Genomic DNA, 27714 nt, shown 5'->3' with positions numbered 1-27714 from the left:
TAACCTCACAGCTTATGATTACGTCTCATGCATTCATTTGGAATGTAAAGTCTGCCATTTTAATTGGCATTCAGAGATGTGTCAATGTGCAAATCCAAGCAGCTCAATTATTTTGCACAACTGGGGAAGTAACTTATCTAGAAACAAATGGAAATGACAGATTAAAAGGCTATCCTTGCTAATGCTTTCAAATTGGGCCACAGTTAGTTATACCCCGTTGAGCCCTTCCACTTTCTTGGGGGACCAGTGCAGCAAGCATGGCGAGACACATTGCTTGGGCCTCTAATCTTAGCTGTGACATTTCCTGTCTCCTGTTCCACCATCAATAGTGACCTACTTGCTATACCATGTGCTTTTCCAACTGGGGCTTTTGATGCTCACACATGGGAAACACAATTATTTTTATATTTAGCACAAAATATATCTATGAAACATTTTAAATGATTTCCAGTTCAAGGTATACACCCTAATCTTGTATGGCGGTAACCTTTTTTTCTGCTTTGTCATTGGGAAACATGATAGTTACAGTCCATTAAAAACAACGCTTTTACCTTTGCTTTAAAAAAAAAAAAAGGAAGCAGTGAAAATGTTACATAATATTGGTATCTATCAAACTGAAAACTAACTGGCAAAAAGTCAGAGAATCATGTCCTAGTTACTTATCTTTTTTGACAAACTGGCCACAAATGGTCATTAAAAGCGATGCGAAACAACACTGCTAGTATCATTTAGGTCTGAAACCCTTAGAAAAGTGAAATGATTTATTATTAATAAAAAGAACTGACAAAAATGAATACTCAGAAACATAAAAGTTCAAAAAGACAGAGTCACAGAAATTCTTTAAGATTTATTTACTTGAAAGGCAGAGCATCAGAGAAAGAGAGAGACAAACAAGAGATCTTCTATCCGCTGGTTCACTGCCCGAATGACTGCAATAGCCAGTGCCTGGCCAGGCTCAAGCCAGGAGCCAGGAACTCTATCCAGGTCTCCTACATGGTGGATAGGGGTCCAAACACTTGGGCCATCATCTGCTGCCTTTCTAGCTTCATTAGCAGAAAGCTAGATTAGAAGTGGAGTGGTCGAGCCGGCGCTGCAGCTCACTAGGCTAATCCTCCACCTTGTGGCGCCGGCACACCGGGTTCTAGTCCCGGTTGGGGCATCGATCCTGTCCCGGTTGCCCCTCTTCCAGGCCAGCTCTCTGCTGTGGCCAGGGAGTGCAGTGGAGGATGGCCCAAGTGCTTGGGCCCTGCACCCCATGGGAGACCAGGAGAAGCACCTGGCTCCTGCCATTGGATCAGCGCGGTGCGCCGGCCGCAGCGTGCTACTGCGGCGGCCATTGGAGGGTGAACCAACGGCAAAAGGAAGACCTTTCTCTCTGTCTCTTTCTCACTATCCACTCTGCCTGTCAAAAATTAAAAAAAAAAAAAAAAAAAAAGAAGTAGAGTGGTCGAGTCTCGAACCAGCCTACAACGAGAGGTGCAGGCATCGCCAGCCATAGTATAACTTGCTATGTTAAAATGCCATTCCCACAGTCACAAAGTTTGTCGGGTAAAACTATGGGCAAAAACCAAAAACTAACACCTGGCAGGAAAGCTTAAAACGCAACAAAGCATCCCATAGGGTAATGCAAAGCAGTTGATTTACTAGGTAGAATGAAACTGTCATTCGTAATTTTCAACATTAGCAAGAATTTCATTGTTCCAAATCTGTGTATGTATATACAACATAGCAAATGGCTATTCCAAAATTTAAGCTTTTTCCTGTTAGCTTTCACCCACAAACCCTGAAGAAATCAACAAAGGGTCCAACTCTCCCACGAAGAATACCACTTAGATAGAAAGAAAGAAAAAGCTCCCATCTGCTCATTTACTATCCAAAGACCCCCAACAGCCAGGGGTGAACTAGAAACATAATCCAGATCTCCCCCGTGGGAGGCAAGAACCCAACTATCTGGAACCCTCACTACTGCCTCACAGGGTCATTGGTGAATACGCAAATTTCCAACACTCAACCAAACTGCCAAGACAGATGTCAGAAACCTGCACGGTACACCTATTTAACTGAATTTCCAAAACTCCGTGGCTACCCCAGCTCGAAAGCAGCCGTATAGTGAATCATAAGTGACCTTTCAATTCTCAGTGTTCACACACGAGAAAGCACATGCTCCACGTCGTCTCTGCCAAAAAAAAATCCTCACTGCCACCCAACAAAGAACTTGGGAAAGATTCCAGCAATGTGTGTGTACCCATTATGGATTCTTTCTCATGGCCACTGCTTCTGCTGTACACTTTCTATAACCACATGCTGTTTCTCACCCACACAGCCTTGAAAGCAAAAGGAGGGGAGGGAAAGGAGAAAGCTACAGTTAAACCATAAAAGGGCCAATCTGTTGTAGATGAAAACAACCCTGTTAAAGGTAGGCTGGACGTTTGACCACACACCTGCCAAAATTTAAATATTGATCCATGAACCCAGCCTTTAAATTACTGACCTCATTTTCACTGGATCCTAATGAACTCACACAATTATGCACCCTATCTACCCAGGTGATGAAGTGAAGCTCAAGCAAGGAAGAACGGGGTCCTTGCCAAGACACACAGGGAACAAGTCTGAAGCCAACACCATCAAAACAGCCTCTTTCCTCTCTTTCCCTTGTATTTTTTTTCTCACTAGTCTCAGATGCACAACATAAAAACAATCTGGAAGAAAGAGACTAAAATTTATTCTCAAACACAGATGTATTTTACTCACCATAAAATTTAGATGTGGTTCTGAAAAGATGATATGGGGACTTAGCTCAGAAGTGTATTTCATACTAAAAAGCTCTAAGAGGGTGTTCTGATCGTGCGAAGATGAGAAGGCCAAGAAACATGTGTCAAAGAGATGTAGCCCCACACACTGTGTTGCTGTGTCGAGTTACCTAGCTTTCCAGGTTACCTAGGGGAAAAGCCTTCTTAGAGAAGATGAACTGGGAGGAGGAAAAGGTGAAGTTCTCGTCAGAGTTAAATGATGATCTATTTAACTGAGTGGTAATGTCACCTTGGCAAGCCCGAGAAAATAATGGCTCACAACACAGTTGTGAGCAAGTAATACTGCAACCCCCAGAACAACAAGGAAAAAAAACACCACGAGAGCACATTTTTTTGTGGGGAAGGGCCTGAGCTGAAAGCCAGAGAAAAGGACTTAAGAAGGGGGCTCCTGTTTTGCTCCTATCAATCCCTTCCCAATTAGTATGTGAGGGAAAGCTAGTTTTCAATTTGTATCTTCATAATTACCTAGGAATAATTAAGAATACAGTTCTGAGAATAAATCATTTTAGTAGATATGAGTTCAAATGAAAAATTACGTGTATGGCGTGAAAACAATTTTAAGTGAATCTGCCATAGCAAATGATCATGCAATTATAATTCTCCCAGTTTACAATTTAGTCTGGTAAGTAACTATTTTTCAAGGGTTTATGTCAAACTTAAGGTGCTGGTGTCCTTAAAACTGTAATCAATAAACTGGGGAGTATTAATCAAATTTCCTTCTTGCATTAAGCCCTCTTAAAACTCTTACATACTACTGCTGCTGTAAGTATGTCATTTCTCCAAAGATCTTTGACATCCATCTTTTCTTATTCTCAACCAGAATGAAAAGTGTATTTTCTTTGCTTACATATCTATAGGAAAAACCTGAGAGGGATGTATTCAGTGCAAATGACAACTAGTGTTCTTTTCTTTTTCTTTTTTGTAAAGGTGGCAGGAGCCCAAGGACTTGGGCCATCTGCTGCTTTTCCCAGACCATTAGCAGGGAGCTGGATCTGAAGTGGAGCAACCGGGACCTGAACTGGCACCCATGTGGAATGCCAGCACCGCAGGCAGTGGCTTAACCTCCAGTGCCACAGCGTCAGCCTCAACTAGTGTCCGTTACTCTCAGTGTAGGAGATGAAGGTCATGGGTATTCACAGGTCAAAACATCTAATATGCATTCCTTCATTCATTGTTTCTTGCATCTGTTTTACAAATATGGAGTTTCTGCCCTCATGACATTTATATTCTAGCTGGGAAGATAGACAAAGACAAATAGAAAAGGTGAGTAAACTATATGATTGAGCAACTGCCATAAAGGAACCAAAAATGGGGCAGAAAGAAAGGAACTAGAGATTAAGCAGATCAGATGGGATAATGTGGGGGGAGGGGCATCCCGGGAAGAGGAGGCACAAAAAGGCCCTGGATAGGAAGGAGGTAGCCAAAGGAATAAGGGATGTGAGACCCAAGCAGAGGAAACAGAGGTGGGAAGGACTCTGGGTGACCAGACCAACAAGGCAGGAAAACTGGGCAAGGGAAACAAGGTAGGTAATGAGGTCACACAGATTGCCCGGGGCCCCATCACAAGCCTGTGCACCATGCTAGTGTCCGCACTGTGTTCCAAGCAAAGAGAAGCCATGAAGAGCAGGGAAGGGACAATGGTCTCATGGACCTACGTCCAAATCCTAGCTCAGCCACCTGGCAGCTGTGTCACCTAAGCAAATTACTACCTCCTCTTAGTTGTCAAAGTCCTAATTTATAAAAAGGCACTCAATAAATAATTGCCATTTACAATCACCAGTAATTGTCAGTACTGTGAGGGCTACGATATGTAGTTAACAAAGTTACATTCAAATAGACTTACACTAGAAAATAATAAATTAGAAATAAGCCAATGATTTTCATCTCTTATTCAGTAGAGATCATATACTTATTCAGTACAAATAGATATAAATGAGAACATTCAAATTCATTAGGGTTGATTGTGGCTTAATCAGAGTAACTATTGATTATGGCTCATTTCTGTCCTTAATTAGTTTGTATTGTGGCTTTTTTCTCCCTGTCTACCTAAGTCTTGCCATTGGTGTCCAGAAATGTATAGCAGTTTGGTGGTTGCTACCAACTACACAGCAGCTTTGAGAGTGATTTCATAGTCATTTTCCAAGTCACAACACATAGTAGGAATAGTTGCCTGCCGTCATCTACCCTTCTCACCAGCACACAGAAACAAATGCTTTCTTCTGCTAACAGAATCCTGGTTTTCTTCAAGTTCATCTCCTCTTTCCCTCAGGAAACGATGGTGACCCCCCCTGCGAGTGACTGGCTGAGAAATGTGCACAGAAACCAGTTCTGACCAACAAGATGAGAAGTTCTTGGGGATTCTTTGAGTGATGCTTCATACTCTTCAAAAGGCCTTGGAGGATACTGGAGACCAGTCAAACAAAATATATCCATTTTGCCAAAAAAGCATAGATGATAACTGACTAGGGGAATGCGCTGGATTAGGATTATTGCTTGAGGAGCTAATGATGAGGACTGGGAATAAAGTAAAAATAAAAGATTATATAAATGTGTAATGGTTCACAATAAACAAAAAGCAGTATGGCTGGAAATCAAATGAACCATTTCAATCTAATAAGCAGTTTTTCCTATGAGAAAATTATAGAATTATAAAGTTAGCCCATAATGGAGGGCAAAAAATGAAACACGTATTTCATAATTTCATACAGTATTTGAGAAACATTACTTGGAAAATGGGTGAACATTTTAAGTGGTGCTAATTTGCTAAGAGACCATAATTAAAACAGAATAGAGAATGGTGCCTTAGCTGTTGAAAGGGTCACTACCAGGATTCCACTTAACACTTTCATTACGAATCTGCAACCAAAGTGGAAATTCATTCAGTGTGAGGAAGATATCTAACTGTGAGATGTTGCCAGGAGCAGGAAAGTGGCAGAAAAACACCTGAAGAGGTTAGAAACAAAACTTAATTAGGTAGATCAGGAGAAACAACACGAAACACCAGAAGTAAAAATTAAGTAAATTAATTGAAGAGAAAACTGAAATTCATTAGCAAAAATGGTGAAGGCAAAGAAAAAAGTGACGATATGACAACAGCCACATGGCAATAACCCAGCCTCAATAGAGGAAGAGGCTGTGGCTAGTTAGGCCTCCACAACTAAGAACTCATCAACAAAAAACGCATCTGTCTGTGTGTCTTCTGTTTACAGCTATCAGCGTATGTTTGCCCTTCTCCCTATTTTATGTATTCCTGCTTTGGTTTTTCTAGAAAGATCCACCTGGTTGGTTGTAATGAATACACCTATTGCTAGCAGAGCCTTGCAGTCTTGTTTCTTAATGACACAAGAGTGAATAGGCAGAGTGGGGGTATCCTTAGAAAGGATGAGTAAGGCTGGTGACAACTCAGGTTTTGAGAGGCTAATTACTTTCACACTGTGCAAGGCTGTCAGAGATTGTACTATCCCATTAGAAAAACACATTGGAATGCTCTAAGAAAGTCCTCTGTGAATGGTCAAAAAGGTAGATTAACGGTGACAATGATTGTAACAGGGCTTTGACAAAGTGAGGGTACTTGCTTGAAGCGAAGATAAGCAGAATATCAAAGAAAGGAAAACATTATTGCAGAGTGGGGCTGAATGAAAGAGAGAACCTGAAATTAGGGAAACTTGAAAGGTTAAGGGGTAAGAAATTTCTGACAGCTCCTGTGAGTGTGCAAACGAAGAGGCAGAAGATTTACATTTAGGACACTGAAAAGCAGATTTTAAGAAATGCCAAAGCAAAACAGTCCAGCGTAAAACGCCACAGGTGCAGGGAAGGAATGAGCTCTGATTCGTTCCAGAGACATGCCTCGACACCCTTACCTGCGGCCTCCCTCCAGTCTTCCCAGCTCCCAGGCCCTAAGTTGAAAGCAGAAACCCTGGGCTATCCAGGGACCTGTGCTCCTGATTTATAAGATCCAAGAGGAACCAATGTTTGAGCCCACAACCCAACCGTAGGTTGCTCATCCAAATACCTTTTAAGTTAAATCACTCCATTTTCTACTACCTTCTTAAAAGGCAGGAACAAGAAGAAAGCACCTATGTTAAGTGAAGCTCCATATCTCAAATGAGACAGAAAATTGGGGTCCTTGATCTTTTGCAATCATTGCAAGCCCCGTCAGATGGAACATGAAAGGGCAATCCTAATGGCCTTAACTCAGGCAGTTATGCTTCATTCAGCAGATCCCCAAGCTGCACCTGGCCATACAATCTGCACGCCAGCCTAAGCCTCTGCACTATGTGATAAACTTATGTTGAGGGTGCTTCTTGAAAAACAGGAGACTGCCAAATAAAAACGGTTATGAAAGTCTAAAGCCTACTGGAATTGTTTTTAAAAAGAAGAAAAGCTTCCCTGGACACATGTCAAGTGTCCTTATCACGCTGAGCTTTGGCCAAAGCAGCCTCTAGCCCGGCACCACTGTACTCCACAAAGGCAGCCCTCAATCCTCCCGTGGCCGAAACTAGCAAGTCATCTGCACTGCAGGGCAAAGGGAACCAAGTCCTCTACAGCTTCAAAACACAGGAGATGAAGACATTTGAGGAAATGCTGGAGCAAAACAGCACAAGACGAAGGGTCACTGCAGCAGTGAGAGGGTGAGCTGATGGGTACGGCAGTCCTCTGCCTCCACATCCTTATTTGCGGCCTCCCTCAAGTCCTTCCAGCCCCCAGGCCCCAGGCCCCAAACTGGAGGCTGAAGTAAGGCTTCTGCTTTGAATGCGGCTGTCCTAAAACTTAAAGGAGAACCTGTGAATCAGATGACTTTTCAAGATAATAGGGTTCTTCAAAGGGTTCATGGAAAATGCACATAATGAAAAAAACTAGGCAGGTTTCAAAATGTTTTTGCACCAAAATAAACTTTTAATTCCACTATTCCATACACTTTGACGTGTCTTTGTATGGCAGGAGATAAGGGAATAAGGAAGAGCCAGGTGAGATGGCCCAAACTGGAGTGGAAGTTGGAGACAGCCTTGAAAAAGACTCAGGGGTAGGCAGGAGAGAGGGAGGCAAGGCAGGCAGGAAGGTAAGAGATGGGGCAGCAGTGCAGGCCAGTTCTGTGAGGTGCTGAGACTGGTCCCCTAGTCCTAGCTGAGCACTACAGTGTGGTTGTTGCTACCATGCAAACTCAGGTGCGCATCTCCATACAATCCCACGAAGGCCTTGCAGATCCACTTGCGATTCCCCTCGGGCTCTAGTGCGCCAAGCAACTATTTCTTGAGTAACTTTTCTTGAGAAGCTGCCAGATGAAAAGCAGGGACCCCCAACCTGAAAGAGCTTCCTATCTGGAGGGGAAGAATACAGGACCTCAGGGCTCTGCTCAAAGGGGAACATGGAAAGGCTTCACTTCAAAGCTTGAACAAATATTGAGTTAGCTCAGCAGAAGAGAGGTCCTACCCACGACAGGCACTCAGTTAGCCTCCGTTAATTAATTTCAGCTCCATTGGATGAGTAGTGATTACCTGGAAGATCATTTAAGGATGAGAGCCTGTTCTTATCACCACTGTTTTTATTATTGTCAATTAAAAAGACAGGGCTATTCATTTTAGCACAAAGGGCCTTGGGTTGAAAAAAGACTGTATTTTACCTCTGACTGGGGTGAGAGAGTGTACTCATAATTTCTCTAATTATGAGGCCTCATCTTGTTCTATTTATTGCATGGCAAAAAGTTTTAAAAGCCTTCAAAAAGAACACATTTTGCTCACTTGAAATATGTGCATGTGTGTTTTAGCATAAAATATATTTGGCAGCTCCTAACATAATTGGGTGGCTACGCCTTGAAAAAACTTGATTTCTTTTTAATCAAATTTTTAGAACCATACTGGGTTTCTTGCCAGTGCTGCAATAGTGAGCAATAAATACATCATTAGATCAATGGTGGTCTGATGATGGATTACTCAGAAGATAGTTCCAGCCAAGAAGAACAAGCCCATAAGTCTCGTTGTGCACAGATTAATAAAATATTGTTTAAAACACAGATCCTGAGTTAACACAACAGGGAAGAAAACACAGCAAAAAAGAACAGCCAGGGGTTTTCTAATGTAACAATATTGATCATGGATTTTCCTAAGTGATCCAGAGCAGCCACATTGTTACACATTCTTCTGGTTAGACCAAAAGATTAGAAGAAAAAGTTATAAAAAGAAAGGAACTAACCAAGGGAAGGCTTGCTTCTGTAATAAATTATTTAAAGCAAGCAGGGTAAGTGTATTGTGAAGACAATATAAAACGCAATCAATGCCCCCCAGAAGCTCCAAGCCATCCGCACTATAAATTTCTTACCACTCTGGCATTTTACTAGAGGTATTTCTTTCCCACCATGCTCCCTAACCCACCCCCCCACCCCTGACCCTTCACTTCTTGCCCAGTTCTTTCTCAGAGCTTCACATTTGTTTTTCTCTGTAACCCAGGACGCTGTCTCCAGTTCCGTTTCTCAGCTTGTACCAGGAGAGAGTGTGTGAAGACACTGAGGAGTGCATCTGTCACTTCATTCATCTGGTCTCAAATTTCCTGCAGACACTGTAGGCTGGGAGGACCTAATGCAATGCGCACACCAACATCACTGCTACCCTGCACCACTGTTTCCTGACTGCTGTTGTGGTTCAGTCCACAAAGCTAAAGCTAGAGCAAAGCTTCTATAGGTCAAGGACTCTTACATTAGGAGATACTACTCGACCCAGAAATATGTGAAGGTAGGAGACTGAGAGGGCATGTTGGAGGAAAAATAGTCAAAATGGCTAAATTTTAAGAATTAGGAGACATAAAAGAGGGCAGATACACTTGAAAAGTCAATGTTTTACAAGTAGATTTCACCATTGGAATAAGAATAAGGAAAGAAGGGTCAAAAACTTGAAAAGAATTTGTCAAATGAAAGTTAGATGTCAGAAGTATGCAATGGCCCAAAAAAAGAAAAGTTAAAATAGCTGCAAAGAAGCTTGCAATGACCTATGGCTCAGTTTCAAGAAAAGCAGCATTCTACTGTAATTTTCTTTTAAACAGGCATAAATCAGTCCCACTTTATGTTCAGGGACTGCTGCAGGATACCTGATTCCTTTTAGTTTTTTTCTTAGCCCAACAATCATGCATAAGTTGGGCAAATAAAATATAAGCAACTCTTTTTCCAGCATAAAAACAGTGTTAGCAGCTTAACATGACACTGGACAAAACAGCACAGGGCTAAAACACAGGTCCAGAGATTTTGCACAGAGGCTGTCCTGCCGCTGTGCTCTGTGACCTTTTGCAAATTATTTGCCTCTCTGGGTCAAGGCTGACTGGTTAAGGTCAGGGTCACTGACCCAATGATCATAAATAGTGGTTAACTTTACTAGAGAAAGTTATTCCAAGGTCACATTCAATGTAAGGAAAAAAACTGAAGAAAAAGGTAAAAAAAAATTTTCAGAATGACTAAGCATAACCTTATCACAGCACTACCAACCTAGACAAAAAATTCAAAACACAAGGCCAACTTCTCAGTTATTGGTATCATCTTTGAATATGAAAGACAGGATCTAAATATTATCCAGGGTGTGCTGCTGTTTGCTCATCTGTAACAAAGTAGAAAAAAAATCATGTTCTCAAAGGATTGTTAAGATAAGTGACCTATCAACAAGCCTGCCAAGTGCTTCTTTAAACAGAAACCGCTCCATAAAAGTCCCAGTGATGATCCAGTGGTGTGGAACAATCCAACTTCAGTTCCCTGGCCTACCCACGTCCTTTTGTCTTCAGGGAAGTAAATATTCTGGGCATTTCTGACCTCTGAGAAGTCATTCGGCTATTCAGGTTCTCGAATGGTAGAAACAGGGAAGGGCAACTTCAGATAGATCCTTTCAAACCTTATTTAGAAGTCTTAAATGGGGAATTAAGCCACTCTGAAATGGGAGAACAGAATCCAAATGTCAGTATCAAATAATAAAAAAACTACCTGGAAACAATTAATAAATCAAAATTCACAATGATTTCAGTAAAAGGAGAGGTAGCAATCAATTCTCATCTCTATTGTGGTAAGAAAACCTATTACCCAATTAACTGGACAGACCAAAAATACTTCCAAAGTGACTTTTAGAATATGAATATCCCAGGGCCTGGCCAACAGGCAGGGCAGCCGCAGTGTCCTAAGGAGACCCTTGACCACGCATGAGCCTGCACTAGTGCCATTGAGGGGGTGTTTTACTTCCAGCCCCCAAAGCAACCTCTTAATGAGGATTCTCTTACCATCCAGGGAGAAATGCCCAACAAAGGTAATTAGGATGGGTAAAGTTACTCTAGAGCCTCCCAAGAAACGACTGGACCTCCAAGTGGGGCTGGGGATGAGGGGAGTGCAGGGACTAAGACTGCAGAGGGTCTTTAAAAAAAAAAAAGATTTATTTATTTATTTGAAAGTCAGAGAAAGAAGGAGAGGCAGAGAGAGAGAGAGAGAGAGAGAGAGAGAGAGAGAGAGAGGTCTTCCATCTGCTGGTTCACTCCCCAACAGGTGCAACGGTCAGAGCTGTGCTGATCTGAAGGCAGGAGCCAGGAGCCTCTTCCAGGTCTCCCATGAGGGTACAGGGACTCAAGGACTTGGGCCATCTTCTACTGCTTTCCCAGGCCATAGTAGAGAGCTGGATTGGAAGTGGAGCAGCGAGGATGCGAACCAGCACCCATATGGGATGCTGACACTGCAGGTGGCAGCTCCACCCACTATGCCACAGTGCCAGCCCCCAGAAGGGTCTTAAATGGCCTTGCTTCCCCCAGGCAGAGGTCCTTAAAACTGGGGCCAACCTCAATGGTGACGGTCACTGAGGGCTAGAATACACTTGCCAACCCGGGACAGAAGGGGCCCATTGTGCTCACAGGGAGTTAATGCATCACCTATAAATTTTACAAGACCAGTAAACGCTGCCTGAAAATTTCTGAACAATTATTTTTTAAACCAACTAACAGAGTATAATTGTTCTTGTATATCATAAAATCAACCCCACTATTTCTCAAAATGTGGTGAGGGGATTCCTGGCGTCAGAATCACTCAAAGGGGCTTGTTAAAAATACAGGTTCCTAAGCCCCACCCCAGCCTCCTGAGCTGAATCCGAGGGATTGGAGTCCAGCTCAAGAACTGAATTTCTAAGGAGCAACCAGTTGATTTGGATGGCTCATATCAAGGCAAGAGCTGTGTCCTACTGGATAGCCCATCAGAAATGGCAAGACATTCATAGATTAGGAATCTGCATTTCAATGTTTACATATCATAAAAATGAAACAATAGCCCTTCTGATGAATTATTAAAACCACCCCAGTTTACTCTGCCCTCATATAACGAACATGATTATTAAAATGTAATTACAAATAGGAAATTATTGAGAAAAACATCAAGTTCCCCAAAATACTGCCTTTATTGTCACCCAAAGTAATTACTCTATTAAAGGAATTTACAGTTCTCTAAAGTGTCAGTCACTTGGCTGCAAGAACTTATTAAGCTGTTATATTCCTCCCATACTCATTTAGTCATCAGAATTTTTGTGATAAAGCCTTTTTATTATTTTTAAAGAGTAAATTGCAAACCATTGCAACTAGTGATTAGGCTGAATAGGAATTTATGTCTGCATTATAAATTCCTAAAAGCATGTTTTATTAGATTTACTAAGACAGCCTTCATGGTAGTCTGCAATGAAGCTCTGCTTTACCTCTAATCAGGTTTGTTTTGTTGGTGCAAAACAATTCAGGTTAAATGCATGCTCTTAAAAAGAAAAAAAGCCAAAATCCAGCCACTGATATACACATCACTGCAAAGCAGTAAACCAGTGTTGCATGATGTGACAATCACATTTCTTTTCTAGAGGAATGATTTTCCCCTCTCCTATAAGCTCCCCCCACCCCTCAAACCATAGCTATAATTATTTCACAAAATGCAGCTCACCATTTGTAGAGACAAACATTGCCTTCTCCCCTTCTCCCTCCTCCAAGCTGCAAGTTCAGGCCAAACAACGAATGAAAATAGAACTTGGGAGGCAGGCTTTGTTTGTGGCATGTTGTTGCTGCTCAGGGCTGCCCCCGGCCCACGCCCCCCGGTGCAGCCCCGCGAGTGTACACGCTGTGTTTTAACAGATGGGCCGGCTGGCGGCTGCTCGGCTGTAAAGCCGGAACGCGGAGTCTGCACCCGGCGGTAGTGAACAGAACGCTCGTAAAGTTCACGGACATCCACTGCCCCAGACAGGCTGGGCGATGCACACAGCTTGCAAACGCGCGCTCGGCTCCCAGGGCCCGGGGTTCGCCGCCCGGGGAAGGGCAAGGCTCAGTCCCCCGCACCTGTCTCCACCGCGCGCACTCAACACTGGACAGACGGCCACACTGGCGATATCTGTGTCCACGCACAGCTAACTACACCCACTCTAGACGTTCACATGTATTTTCGACGTTTTAACCAGTCCCGAATCCGCTACTCGAGTCTCTGCTGAGTACGCTCAACAAGCTCTCGCGCGTGAAAAATAATTCCAAGAACACATCGCGCTGGATTCTCCGGAGCCTGCGAGCTTAGCATCGGACACAGCCGAGTCACGAGCCAGGCGTCGGGTGGAACCCCGCCTCGCCGCGGCCCCTTGGGTCCCAACTTCAGCCCCTTCAACACGCACACACACACGCAGCAGCCCCCCGGGGCGGGAGGTCCCCGCACCGCCCACTGCTGGCCGAGCCCTCGGGCGCGCGGCGCGCGTGCCAGGGGGGAGGGTCCGGGCCCCTCAGGGGGGCGCGGGCCGGAGCGCTCCTGGAAGTCGTCTCCTCACGAAGTTTCAGGGCCGGCGGAGCCGTCGGGCCCCCGCGGTGCCCGCCGAGGCCCCGGCTCCCGGCCACCGCGCGCCCCGCCGGTCCGCGGGCCCCGGGGCGCCCACCACGACCCCCCGCGCGCGCGCGCGCACCCAGCCGAGGGCTCGGCGCGGCCGCCGCGTCCCCGCCGTGGGAGCTCGCCGCGGGCTCGGACACTCGCCCCCTCGGAACCGCCGCCCGCACACCCGCGGGCCTCCGCGCCCCCGGCCCCGCCTCAGCGACCGCAACTAAAGCCGAGCGGGTGCGAACGCGGAGCGGCGTCCCGGGCCGAGGCGGGATGCAGGGCCAACAAGAAGTTCGCGCGTGGGGACGATGACGCGGGGAGAATCCCGCCCAGGCTGGACCTCTCTCCACAGCGGCCGCGCTCGGACGCACTGACCGCCCGGCGCGGCTCGCCCCGCGCGCGGCCACTCACCCTCCTCGTGGAGTCCTGACCGCAAACCGATGCTCCTGCTGCGGGTCCTGGGTCCCAAGTTGCCACGAATCGGCCGCCGCTCACGCCCCGGCGGACTGGGGCACATTGGCTCGGGGGAGCACCTCGGGGAAAGCACGGCAAGCCCGGCGGCTCCGGCTCGGCAGTAGCCCGCAGCGCGCTGACAACTCACGGACCTGCTCAGCGAATGAGGCGGAACGCGAGGCTCAGGCGACTCCGCTCCGGAGGGAGGCGGAGCCGGGCGGCGGGAGGGGCGGGGCCAGCCCCGCACCGCCCCCAAGGGGGCGGGGCCTCCAGCAACCCCGTGATGGGCGGAGTCGGCACCCTATCCCAGTAGCTCTGGAATCCCTGGCGACCGTGGGCGGGGCCTGGCCCCCGGGCTCTGCGGTCGCTGTCCAATCGCCTGCGATCCAGGGCTGACAGGGCTGACGCGCCCGCGGCGGGGAAGTTGGCGGCGGCCGAATACGGCGTCTGCCGCCGGGCCCTTCGGCTCGGCTGTGGTGGGCCCCGGTCACCTCCCGGCTGACACCCGAGAGCCGCGGTGTCACCGAAACCGGATGGACCTCGCCGGTCGCGGCACCCTCAGGAGCGTGGAACTTGGCGTTCCTGCAGGAGCCCCAGCCGTCGGGGTAAGCTGAGGCCCAAACAGGCTGAGTCCCTGCAGGGTCGCCCAGGACTGACAGAAGCCTGGGTCCCGGGCGAGAGCGCAGGGCTCCTTGGAAAGGTTCTTGTCTCCACCTGGTGATCCTGGCACGAAGCTGTGGCCCCGGCTAGAAAGTTCTGAAGTGGCCGCCCGCTCCGCACCGCGGACCCCCGCGCCTTCTCTCCCCGCCGCGGGGCGTCCCTGGCGTTGGCACAGCCCAGCGGCAAACGGGGGGCTCGGGCGCCCGACGGACTCGGAACCCGCAGGCCCTTCCCCTGCGCGGAGGCGTTCGTCGCGGCGGCCTCTCCAGGACTACGAGGGGGCCGCGGTCATCCGTCTTCGTGGACTGGAAGCCGAGGAGCCGGGCACAGCTGCCCGTCCCTCCTGGAAGTTCCCCGCTAGCAAGGAGAAAGGGCGCGAACGCAAGGGATTTCTCTGGCAGGCGGCGCCGCAGGGTCACTCCCGGCCGCGGAGCTCTGCAAGGTGGCCTCGTGGCCTCTGCCGCCTTGCTCCCCGTCCTGTCAGCGGGGAACTCCTCAGCTGCGTTTTAAGCCCTTGCGTGCCTACTGCACACACACCTGCCAGGTTGAGAATGTGGAATCCAACGCAGAGTTGGGAGTCCTAGCTTTCCCGGCCGAGGCCTAGAATGTGAGCAAGCACTAGACGGTGTGCTTCGTGCGGGTAGTGCCTTTCTGTGCTTCCAGCGGCACCTGCTGTAGGTAGGTGGCCCACTCATGTTCTTAGGAATAAAGAACCCCCTGGAGCCCTGCCACCCACCTTCACCACCCTCAGACTTGCAGTCCGTGCCTACTTAGACGACTGATAGTCTCACTCAGATCCCGGGAGACCTAAAGGGTTTCATCTCAGGAAGGGCACCTGTGCCTTGTGAAGGAGCTGCAGGTTTTGTTTCCATCTGGCCTCCTTTACGTCCTATATCGTAGCTGACCTCTCAAGAGAAGGTTCTGATGAGATCACCTGTGGCTGAAAGGCGTGGAAACAGTCTTTCCCACTGTGAAAATGGCAGCTCTTATGTAAGCCCTGGCGTGGATTGAGTTTCAGCTCTGTCTCTCAGCTCCATTTCTCACTGGGAAAAAGCCCATAGGTTGACTGTCAGGACACAGAACAGTTAGACCTGGACAGTCCTGAGCAGGCCCTGAGAAACTGACAGCGATGCAGAAATGATACACATTTAAGCCTTTGTACTGGAAGGACGGGTGCTGTGTGGGGGACACCATCTCACTTCATTCCAGAAGTTGCTTAACATGCTGCTGAGAGACATAGGAGAATGGTCATTGCCCACAAAGAATTGGACCACATGAATGGAATACACAGCAGGGCTCAGCTCATGTCTTGGTAGGGTTAGGTTGTCTCCATGAACCTTGCTAGCCTCTCCATTGAAGGCTGAGATGGGATGCCATTTTTGATGACAATTATCAGGCCGTTCTCATGGAAGAAATATGTTTCCTAGGCTTTCCCCCTTGCACATACACTCTGGATATAGCTAGAGAAAAACTGTGCCACCAGTGCTTATCATATTAACCCCTCAGAAGATTTTCATGGATCCTAATGATTATTTTAGAAATCGTCTTGGAAATAGGAGCTCTTGGGTCTACTCTAGTATTTGATAATGGAAAGGGGAAATAAAGAAAATGCCCTTTCATAAAATAATTTAGAATTAATCAGATGACTTTCCTTTCCCAGTTTCCCAGGTTTTTCAGTTGTTCCAGACCCAACCATCGATAGGTTCTTGAACAAGTAACAGGTCTCATTTTCCCTGGTAGAATGCATTGCATGCAAAAATCACATTTGGAGAATACTCGTTTCCACACCATCTTTGAAGAAATTGGCTTTCAGCAAGAGCATATCACTTGGACATAAAATTTATATTCCTTCGGTTACCAGTTCTCCCAGTGATCTCTTAACTTTGGGCCACCCCCATATACTACAAAGGAATATGAGATGTGCCTATTCTATGAATCCATGCTAATACTGCCTGAATGAAACAAACAGAAAATCATGAAAATTTGAACATAGAAGTCACTTGTGAATTTCCAACCTATTTCATGAAAAGATGTTCCTTTCACTCAAAGGGATAAAGAAATTTGTGGAATGGCTTGGAAATGAAAAGAATCAAGTGGGACTATGGAAGTGGAGCTGGTCCCTATATAGATGGTAAGCAAATTTGTCTTCAGGAGCTGTCAGCCCTTCTTGGACATAAACAGTATTTCAGAACCTTGTCATTTTCACCAGGCTGTGACTTGTATGAGCCATGTTTTTTTTTTTTTTTAAAGATTTATTTTACTCATTTGAAAGGCAGAGTTACAGAGAGGCAGAGAGAGAAATAGAGAGGTTGTCCATCTGCCGGTTCATCCCCCAGATGGCTGCAATAGCTAGAGCTGTGCCAATCTGAAGCTAGGAGCCAGGAGCTTCCTCCAGGTCTCCCATGTGGGTACAGGAACCCAAGGACTTGCGCCGTCTTCTGCTGTTTTCGCAAGCCACAGCAGAGAGCTGGATTGAAAGTGGAGTGGCCAGGACTTGAACCAGTGCCCATATGGGATGCTGGCACTGCAGGCGGTAGCTTTACCCTCTACACCACAGCACCGGCCACAAAAGCCATGGATTCTAATCTTAGCAACCGCAGTGGGGAGTGTTCCACGAGGTCACTTAACCTCCCTTTACCCTTGCTTACTTGGCTGTAAAACAGAGGTGGCAGAATTGACCTACTGTATTTGGCTGCTTAAGATAGACACTGTGACAATGGTAAGAAAGCACTACAGATATGTGGCACTTTTGGTGGTACTAATTTCCAAAAAGGAGTAGAAAATGATGTTGATATGGAAAAATAGTGTAATCAACCTATTTTATATACATGCAATTTTATTTTAATCTCATTAGATTATCGCTATCCCTTCTATAAATGGAAATGAGGTAGAAAGGGCTTTTACTATCCTTATTCTTTGATTACCAAATGTTTTTAAATCTTTTAATGGCAATGAGTGTTCATAATAGGCCAAGTTATAGAAAGAGACCTACAATTGAGGAAATGTTCATTTAGGTGTATAGTATTTATCTGTCTCATTCTCATCATCTCTGTCAACATTTATTCACTTTGAAAATTGTTCACAATTTGAAGAGTTTGTACTAAAGATTTTAACAAAGAAATGCAGTGAGAGAAGATGCTCCTTTTGATACTATCTCTTCTATGGCTTTATTCTCAGATACGGAGCGGGCATTAACTCTCCCTGTCTTAGTCTCCCATCTGCAACTGCAGACCAGTTTCAACGAGTTGGGACAGCGATCAGGTGCTTTGAAATACTAATTGCTGTGTAGATTACAAAATATCTTGTAGCTGTTTTTGGCAAACCATAGTGCGGATGGTGTTTGTCCACAACTAGGCGGTATCTTTATTAACAGATTTTTTCTGATACACAATCTGCTGCCAGGATGACACCATCTACCAAACAATGCTGTTGACCAGCCAAACAGCAGCGCATCAAGCTGCTGCTTGTGATGCCAGGATTCACCTCCTTCCTTCTTTCCTTCCTTCCTTCCTTTCTCTCTCTCTCTCCCTCCCTCCCTCCCTCTCTCTCTCTCTCTCAAGATTTATTTATTTATTTGAAAGGCAGAGTTATACAGAGGGACACCACATACACACACACACACATACATACAGATGGTGGGGAGAAATAGAGCTGTTCCATCTGCTGGTTCACTCCCCAAATGACTGCAACAGCTGAAGCTGGGCTAGGCCAAAGCCAGGAGCAAGGATCTGCATCCAGGTCTCCCACATGGGTGCAGGGACCCAAACATTTGGGCCGTCTTCTGCTGCTTTCCCAGGTGCATTAGTAAGGATTGGAAGTGGAGCAGCCTGAAATTAAACTGGTGTCCATATGCCTGTAACCAGTGTTGCAGGCAGTGTCTTAACTTGCTAGACTAGATCTCCAGCCCCCAACATCCCATATCTCATATCTGAGTGGTGATTTGATTTCCAACTGTTCTGCTTCCAATCTACCTTCTTGCTAATGCGCCTGGGAGAGTAGCAGATGATGGCCCAAATATGTAGGCCCCTGTCACCCATGTGGGAGACTTGGATGCAGTTCCAGGTTCTGGGCTTTTGCGAAGAACTGTTTCATTCCTATTTACATTTAATGACTCCCTTGGCCTTCATAAACAGCTTATGATGTCATGGTCATCTCTTCCTCAAAATTTCTATCTATACTGAAGGACTGTTCTAGGAATAATATCTTGCTAGACATTAAAAGTCAAAAGCATCTTTTTATGGGAACTGGATATACCCAGAAAAATTTACTCTTCTATGGGAAACCTATTGGAATACCAAGAAAATATCATTTTAAGTTAGCTTTACCTTGCTTTCATGAGGACAGGGCTAATGCACACCTGTCCTGGTCCCAGGGGAGCCAGGTTTCAGTGAATGCTTGATAGCATGTATGAAGGTGTCTTCAGAAATTTCATCAAAGATTTGTATAATGAAAGAATATTGGTGGATTTAAAAAATTTTTGAATCAAAATAAATTTATCTTTTAATTCCATTCTTCCATGAGCTTTTTGAAGTCCCCTTGTATATCACAACAAAGTGAGGGAATGATTCAGGGTGTAGGACAAACAAGGCCATAGAAAACAAGTAGTGCTTCAAAACCCCAAGTCACTTTTCAGGTCTCGTTATAAGCTCCTGAAGGATTTGGGCTTTTCAACGGTGTGCTCATTGTCTGGATTTTAGACTTAATGGGAGATAGCTCTCTTGAGGCAGCAGTATTGCAACAATAAGTGGCTAAAGAGTAAAAAAAATTAAAAATGGATTATCCCTTAGAAATGAATTGTATCATTAGTTATTATGAATACCCCCAATTATGACAAATTCATGTGTAAGTATGCCAGGGAAAAGTAGCCGTGAGCTGTAATACACAAAATTGTTTATTACCCCTGAGAATCTAGGTGCTAATGTGGATGGTATTGCATCTGTGAAATTCTGAAACCCACAAAGGACTCAAAGATATAAAGCCAAATAAAACATAATACAGAGGGAAATGATTTTGATTATGTAACATTTATATATAGCATTTCATTTTACATTTCCAAATTGCTTTTCAGTCATTGGTCTATTCTTCCCAGCACACCTGGGGAGTACATCCGTGCTATTGTCCTCTCTTCACAGCTGAGGCAACTGAGACTGAAAGAGGCAAAGTGTTTTGTCCAGCAGCACAACAGGGGCACGGTGAAAAATCATTGATTCATTCAATCAGGCATCCATTCAGCACCTCCTCATGGCAAGGCACCAGGGTCTGTGTGGTGGCCGTGCACAGACATGGGTCCTGTCCCAGAGGCCTCGGTATGTGGGAGCTGGCAGTCTGCAGAAATGCTAGCAGGCCACTTATGCCTCCCGGGGTGCCCTAGTCCACAAGCACACATCTTAGAGGAGGAGTTGAGATTTCTCCACTCCCTTCCCCTCCCCACCCCGATTCCTGAAGATGGTGGACTGGAAGCCCTCGAGGGATGGGCAGAATTTTGACAGATGGAGGCTGCAGGTGTGGGAAGGACAGAGATGTGAAGGTGGGAAAACATGAGATGTTCTGGAGAATGCTAGCAGAGCAGTTGTTGGGAAAGAGCTGGAGAGGGAAAAGCAGTTAATGTCTGAGGACACCGAACGCCCAGCTATGGCACATGAATTTCAGGCTGGATTCAATCTCTGACTTCTCCCATTCTCTCATTATTCTAATGTGTGCTGTCCTGACTGCTAATATATGCCTACCGTACAGGTATTTCACCACACATCAGCTTTTTGACCATATCATTCAAATGCAATCCATTTTATTAGTCCTCCTTTAATGCATGAAAAAAGCTGATGCATCCAGGGGTTAAGAACTGCCCACCGTCATGTCACTAATAATCAGCAGAGCTGGGGTTTGCAAGCAGGACCCCTCACTTCTTTATGGAGACTAATGGGAAAAACAGATGCAGACTGTGGAGACTTTACTCAGGACACCCATTTAATGGTAAGCCCCTCACCTTGAACTCAACATCACTCTAGAAATAGTTTGTAGGAAACAAAGAAAATTGCTTAACTTGTAGGTCATTTTACGTCTAAAGCCAGTTCCAGGTTAAAAAGAAAGACAAAGTACATTTCCCCTTATTTGCTTTGCTTTGCAATTACAACAAATACCTGCATTTGATAACATTAGTCTTGTCAGTCTCTTTAATACATTTTGATCTCAGTTTAGTCTTTCCACTAAGCCAGAATCTCTGTCTCAATTTGGTCAATTCGTTCCCTAATCCCCCTTAACACTGTAATCTAACCCATTCATCTTAGTGCCCTATGAGATCCCCATCTCAGCTTGAGGCTTTGTCCACCAAGAAGTAGCTTTTTCTCTCTAGATACAGGTTACTCATTAGATGTTTATTGTTTAGTCATCAGAACGAAAATACAAGTGAGAGAAAACAAATGAGAGAAGTACTGTTGTTAACCCAAAAATATTTAGAAAGGAAATAGATTGCTTGTTAAAATCTTGCTATATGTGTATCAAAAAAAGAGGCATCATTGTTTTGGCACAGTGGGTCACACCACTGCTTATGATGCTGGCATCCCATATTGGAGTGCTGGTTCAAGTGCCAGCTGTTCCGCTTCTGATCCCCTTTCCTGCTTATGTGCCTGGGAAAGCAGCAGATGATGGCCCAAGTGCTTGGGTCCCTGTGACCCATGTGGCAGATATCTGGAGAGAGTTCTGGGCTCCTGGTTCTAGACTGGCCCAGTCCTACCCATTGTGGCCATTTGGGGAGTAAACCAGTAGATCTCTCACTCTCTCTTTCCCCCCTACCTTCACTTTCCCTCTCTCCCTCTCTCTGTGACTCTGCCTTTCAAGTAAATAATTTAAATTCTAAGGGGCAGGGGAGAAGAGGTGAGTGGATAGTTAGACAATAAAAAAATTAAAACAGGAAATTTTAACATTTGCTTAATAGGTTACTGCTTGTTGATCTTGTTTGTGTTAGGCTTTTTTGCAATCTAGTCCTTGATCAGTGAAAAAAAGTCTTTCTTTACGTCAAGTATCCACCACAAATGATGGACCAGCGTTGACTTTCTGCATGAAGATAAATGGGAAACCACCAAGATGGGGTGTTTTAAAATCCCAAATTAAACACACAACATTCTTCTTGTCTCTAACCCTTTCAGATGTCTTGTTTAGCTTTGCTTAGGCTCTGCCTTATGACTCAAGTCATGAATATTTGAGAGTGAAGGTTGAGTGTTTTTCCATGATTTTTTATGTCTTGTTTTTTTAGGAAGCCAAAAGAGACAGCCAAATTAACAGGTAAGATTGATTAGGCTTCACTAAAGATCTTAAGAGCAGAGAATGAGACACAGGTGGCCCATTGTTTCTCTCTTAATTTGTAAGGCAGTGAGAGAGACAAAGAGATCACTGGTTCACTCTCCAAATGGCCACAATGGCCTGGCCAAACCCAGTAGCCTGCAACTGCATCTGGGTCTTGTGCATGGGTGGCAGAGGCCCAAGTACTTGGGCCGTCTTCTGGACCCAACCAGAACTCTATTATGGGATGCTGGTGTCACAAGTATTGGCTTAACCAGTTGTGTCACAACACTGGCCCCTGGCCTGTGTTTTCACTGAGAAAAGTGTTGAAACATTCACCATGCCTCGGTTTCTAGAGCTGAAAGGTAGAACACTTCCTGTGATATATTGGGATTACAGGACTTTGAAAGACTCAGAGGAAATCATGTAACTTATCGTAACCATCTGCATCTCTTTACAGGGGAAAAATCTATAATGTGCATTTCTGGGACTTTTCCCTATTGATGAAAGAGTGTTCAAGATACTTCAGCAAATACCATCAAAGGCATGTATTAGCATTAAGTTCCCCTCACAATTGAAATGGAGCCAATGTGGCTCTTTTGCCACCTAAAATGTTCAGCAACAGTGCTGAGATTCTCAAAGATTATTGAGGTGGAAACACGCTGGAATTAACCTTATTTTCAAAAAAAACCCAGTTAACAGTGCCTGATAGATAATTTCCCCAACTAGTAAGGCTCGTTGCACTGTCTGTTTTCAAGAGAGCTTCTGAGTTCCCATAAGGCCTAATCAGAATCGCAGGTAGAGAAATGTTGTGTGAGAAATTAAATGGCATTTCAACTTCTTAGCTACCAAAAGCCAGTCCAGTAGTCCCAAAGAAACTGACATGCCAACTGACTACACCCTAGAAGTCTCCCTGGCGAGCTTGTTGGTCTTGTCCTGACTCAAGGACCCAAGGTTATTGAGTTAGGGCAACACAGTAAGCATCTTGAGAATTCTTTGCAGCTCCCATGATCAAAAAAATGTATGTTAAATATAGTCTAGTTATTAGCAGGTTTACAGCTGCCCTTGGGAATTCAGTCCAAACCATCAGGGACCCTGAAAGAGAATGGTCAAGGTCAGGTGGTCCCTGAAAGATTTTGCTTGCTGTATGTTCGTGGTTCACATTGGCTAAGATGGACCTTGGGGCACTAATTCCCATTCAGAGTCACAAAACCCAGTTAGTTGTAAATGACCTGGAATGTGTAAAATGGAGCTGACCCTTTAAAATATGTGATCCTTTCAAAGCAAAATGGCATTGAGGGGAGTGAAAAACCATGTGTGTTTGGCTGCCTCCTTTTTATAAGGAGCTAAAAGTACCATGCAAATGAGGCCATAGTTGTGGGACAACATCCTCACAAGACCTGCTCCTGGTCCCCAGATTGTTATTATTTTTTAAAGATTTATTTATTTGAAAGGCAGAAATACAGAGAAAGAGGGAGAGGCAGATATATATATATATATATATATATATATATATATATCTTCCATCTGTTGGTTCATTCATCAAATGGCCACAACAACCAGAGGAGGGCTGCTCTGAACCCAGGAGCCAGGAGCTTCCTCTGGGTCTCCCACTTGGGTGCATCTCCCAAGGACTTGGGCCATCTTCTGTTGCTTTACCAGGCACATTAGCTGGGAGCGAGGTGGGAAGTGGAGCAGCTAGGACTTGAACTGACGCCCATATGGTATGCTGGTGCTGCAGACGGCTGCCTTTCTGGCTATGCCACAGTGCTAGCCCCAGTTCCCCAGAATAGAGACGCCTCCCCTTTCTCTCTCCGAATTTGAAGTAAGTCTCAAGGTCTCATCTGGACCACATATTCTTTTTTTTTTTTTTTTTTTTTTGACAGGCAGAGTGGACAGTGAGAGAGACAGAGAGAAAGGTCGTCCTTTGCTGTTGGTTCACCCTCCAATGGCTGAAGTGCGCTGATCCAAAGGCAGGAGCCAGGTGCTTCACCTGGTCTCCCATGGGGTGCAGGGCCCAAGCACTTGGGCCATCCTCCACTGCACTCATGGGCCACAGCAGAGAGCTGGCCTGGAAGAGGGGCAACCGGGACAGAATCCAGTGCCCCGACCAGGACTTGAACCCGGTGTGCCGGCACCACAAGGCAGAGGATTAGCCTATTGAGCCACAGCGCCAGCCTGGACCACATATTCTTTGAGTTGCACTGGGGAGGAAGAGGCTTCATGTAGCTATGCAAAACCCATCAGTAAGCCAGGAAACAACTTCAGACCTAACATCAACAGAGGGTAAGTGGCATCTGCTGAAGAACTTGTGTGAACATGCACATAGGTTTTCTAAGAATGTTTCTCAGAAGAGTGTATTTATGGGTATACTTCAATTGAGTGATAGATGATACGTCACAGAGGGCTGCAATGGTTGGCAATGTCTTTGGTGACTGCACCCTGTCTGTGGCTGAGTCTCAGTGCTATGGATATTGTACTTTGGTATTGGTAAGAGATCTTCCAAATGATGTTACAGGTTGCAGAAGGGCCTATTTGTTGATTTTCATATTTGTTTCTCTTTAAAGGCTGTGACTAGGACTTAAGATCAAATAGGCACACAGGTAACACTTTTGTGTTTGCTGAGTGGTTTCTGGCCCCCTATTAGTCTTCACAATACCCCTTGAGCGTGGGTCAGCATTACCGCCTACAGTTTACATATGAGGAAATTTAAGACACAAAGGGATTATGTGATTTGTACAAGGTCACCCAGCATGCAAGCCTAGCTAATAAAAGATGACTGCAAAGCTCTTTCCAAATAAAAAGTGCTTGTAAATGGTCCATAGTATTAATGGGTGTGATCCCAGGATGAGTAAAATACTTTCCAGCAGTAAATAGGAATAAAGGGATCATACAGGCTCTGTAAGATTACTTTGTTATTTTTTTTTTTTAACTTTTGAAATAGTTAATCTCAATCCTGGCTATGCATCAGAAAATGAGTGTTTAACGCATGTGAACACCCGGGTCTTCCTATTCAAGCTAAAGACTCATAATTTGGGTAGTAGGACCCAGGTAATTTATAATTAGGAAAAGCTTCACAGAGGATTCTTATGCTCAGCTAGGGTGGAGAACCATTGCTCCAGACAACTCTAAAATCCCCCAGTCAGATGAAGAGCAACCACCAAAACACTATGGATTCAATTCAGGAGAGAGAGTCTGGCGCCTTCCAGACTTCTGTCCATCCACTTCACAACTGTTATTGGCAAAAGAACTGCCATCATGAAATAATCAGCTGTAACCATGTGTGGGTTCCAGGAAATAGTGAAGAGATTAAAGTTTATATTTTAATATCCATCAATCTCTGAAATTTATAATTTACTGAGGAAATTTACTGATCTATCTTTGGTTTTTATTATTGGGTCCACAGTGATGTTTTTATTCTGAGTACCTTGTGTTTCTTCAGAATCAACATAGTAAGAACGTAAAATATTTTCCCATTCACCTAGCTGTCAAACAGTTACGAACATTTGCTGTGTGGAGATCTCAGAGTGAAAATAATGATCTTTTCCCCAGAGAAATTTATAATCTAATGATAAACACAGATACAAGGAAAACCAACCAGTTAACCAACCAACCGACCAAACAGAAACTCTGGATTACTAAACCACCCACTAAAGGATAATCACAAAGATCAATCAAGTGTTAGTTGAGGCATTAGTCATAATTCCTAAAAAGTGAAAACAAGTGAAATATTCATTAGCTGATAAATGGATAAATAAATGTGGTAAACTATACAATGAATTATTAACTAATAAAAGGGAATTAAATACTAATACATGTTACAACTGGATGGACCTTGAAAATACTATGCTAAGTGAAAGAGGCCAATCACGTGTATGACATCATATAGTAGATGGTTCCCTTTATCTGGAATGTCCAGAATAGGTAAATCTATAGAGACAGAAAATGGATTTTCTGTCTTTTAGTGGTTGCCTAAGACTAGCATGGGGAGGAATGGGTAGAAATGAGCAGTGACTGCTAATGGATACAGGGTTTCTTTGAAGGGTGATGAAAATATTCTAAAATTGAGTGTGGCAATAGTTGTACACTTGGTATCTGTACTGAAAACATTTTAATCAGTGGTATATGAATTCTATCTCTAATAAGATAAGTAGGTAGGTAGATACCTGGATAGATAAGGCTGTACGAACTTAAAGAGGACTGATTAATTAATTTGGATTGGAAGAAATTGGTAAAAATTTCCTGGAGGTAATAGCATTTGATTTAAATTGAAAAGGGTGATTTTTTGGGGGGGGGGGTAAAGTGTGCTGGAGGGAGGGCAGCCATACTCAAGGTAAAGTCCAAGGGCTGGTGCTTTGATGCAAGGGCAGGTTATATGGAACGGATGCTGTTTTGGATACAGTAGATGAGGGCTAGAGGTGGGGCTTTTACTGAAGTCTAAATTCTATAGTTTGGCTTTCTTTTTTGTCATTAGTGAGAAGGTCCTGTGGGTCTGTGAGTGGCCTGATAAGACCTGTGATTTGGAAGGATGGTTGGAGATGGTGAATAGAAGGATGAAAGATGGGCGTGGCAGATGGGCTGGAAGGGCCATTTAGGAGGTGAGGTGAGGTTATTGCAGTGTGTAGGGGAGAGACAGTGAAGCCCCCAACGATGGCTGGAGCACTAAAGACTCAAACAGGGAACAGATTTGAGAAAATGGTTAAGAAATGGGATCATAAAATTTGTTGTCACTGAGGAATAGCTGAGAAGGCACAGGATATACACAGCACAGTATCTTAGACCACATAAGGGCTTCAGTCCTTTTGTGATACATTATATAGAATGATAACGCAAAAGCTATTGCTGAAATAACACCCAGCAGCCAAGCTGTAGCTCTTTAATGTCTTGTTGACAAGGATTTGGTTACAGACTCTTAGATTTCTTAACAAAGGAGTGTGTGTATTTTGAATGCAGGGCTGACTGAAGAGGAATACACTATCCCACCCGTTCAGTGGGTTTTTTTCCAATCAGAACTTCCCTCGTTGGAGATGAAGCGTTTGTAGCCTGTGCTGAATGCCTAAGTGTTTACCTCTTGCTCAGATGGCTTCCCTAAAAACATTTCTTTTGGTGTGAGCCACTTGGATTTATTGCCAGAGCAACACCTCCTATCCAACTCCCACACTGCCTCTTGGCTCTGTCCTCACCAGCAGGTGTTCATGAGCAGCGTTTTGTTTGGTCTCTAATAGGAGTGCAGGCTCTGAAAGGCATAGGCCGAATGCAATGTACTTTGTCACTTCCACTTACAAGTGTTCTTGAAGGGAAGATCTGAGACCATGGAGCCTCGAGGATCAGGAAGAAAACACTGCCTTTTCTCTTAATCATGCAAGGGCACACCCGTGTTTTCCTTTAGAAGGAGGGGCAGGCAGATTCTAAGCAAGGTCAGAACAGAAACGCCTGGCCTGTGCTCCCTGGGGACCTGTTAACGCTCCCTTGGTGGACTATGGAAGGTGTTGCAGTGATACTGCCTTCTGCTAGCAGGCTGACAACAGTGTCCCTGACAAATGCCTTAAATGGCATCACTCACCAACATGAGGCTCTTATCTGTTCTTGTCAGGGGACAAGGACTAGGACAAGTCCTGTTCCATCACAGTTGTTAGCAGAGCTAATTGCTGCAGTCCTGTGTGTGGAGAATCCTAGCTGCTAAGGGAC

At 44.9% G+C, this 27714-nt stretch overlaps 1 protein-coding gene across 1 annotated transcript in view; it reads right to left on the bottom strand.

The window, feature by feature from the left end:
• MARCHF3 (membrane associated ring-CH-type finger 3) overlaps positions 1-14248 on the bottom strand; it is a 155246-nt gene extending 140998 nt beyond the window's left edge. The window contains exon 1 of the mRNA XM_062189234.1: positions 14050-14248. The gene's annotated coding sequence lies outside the window, so the exon portion shown is untranslated. The remainder of the gene's footprint in view (positions 1-14049) is intronic.
• Between the last annotated feature and the right edge of the window lie 13466 nt (positions 14249-27714).

This window comes from Lepus europaeus, chromosome 4 (genome assembly GCF_033115175.1).
Source record: "Lepus europaeus isolate LE1 chromosome 4, mLepTim1.pri, whole genome shotgun sequence".
Classification (NCBI taxonomy): domain Eukaryota; kingdom Metazoa; phylum Chordata; class Mammalia; order Lagomorpha; family Leporidae; genus Lepus; species Lepus europaeus.
This window is presented reverse-complemented; position numbering and strand designations above follow the sequence as displayed.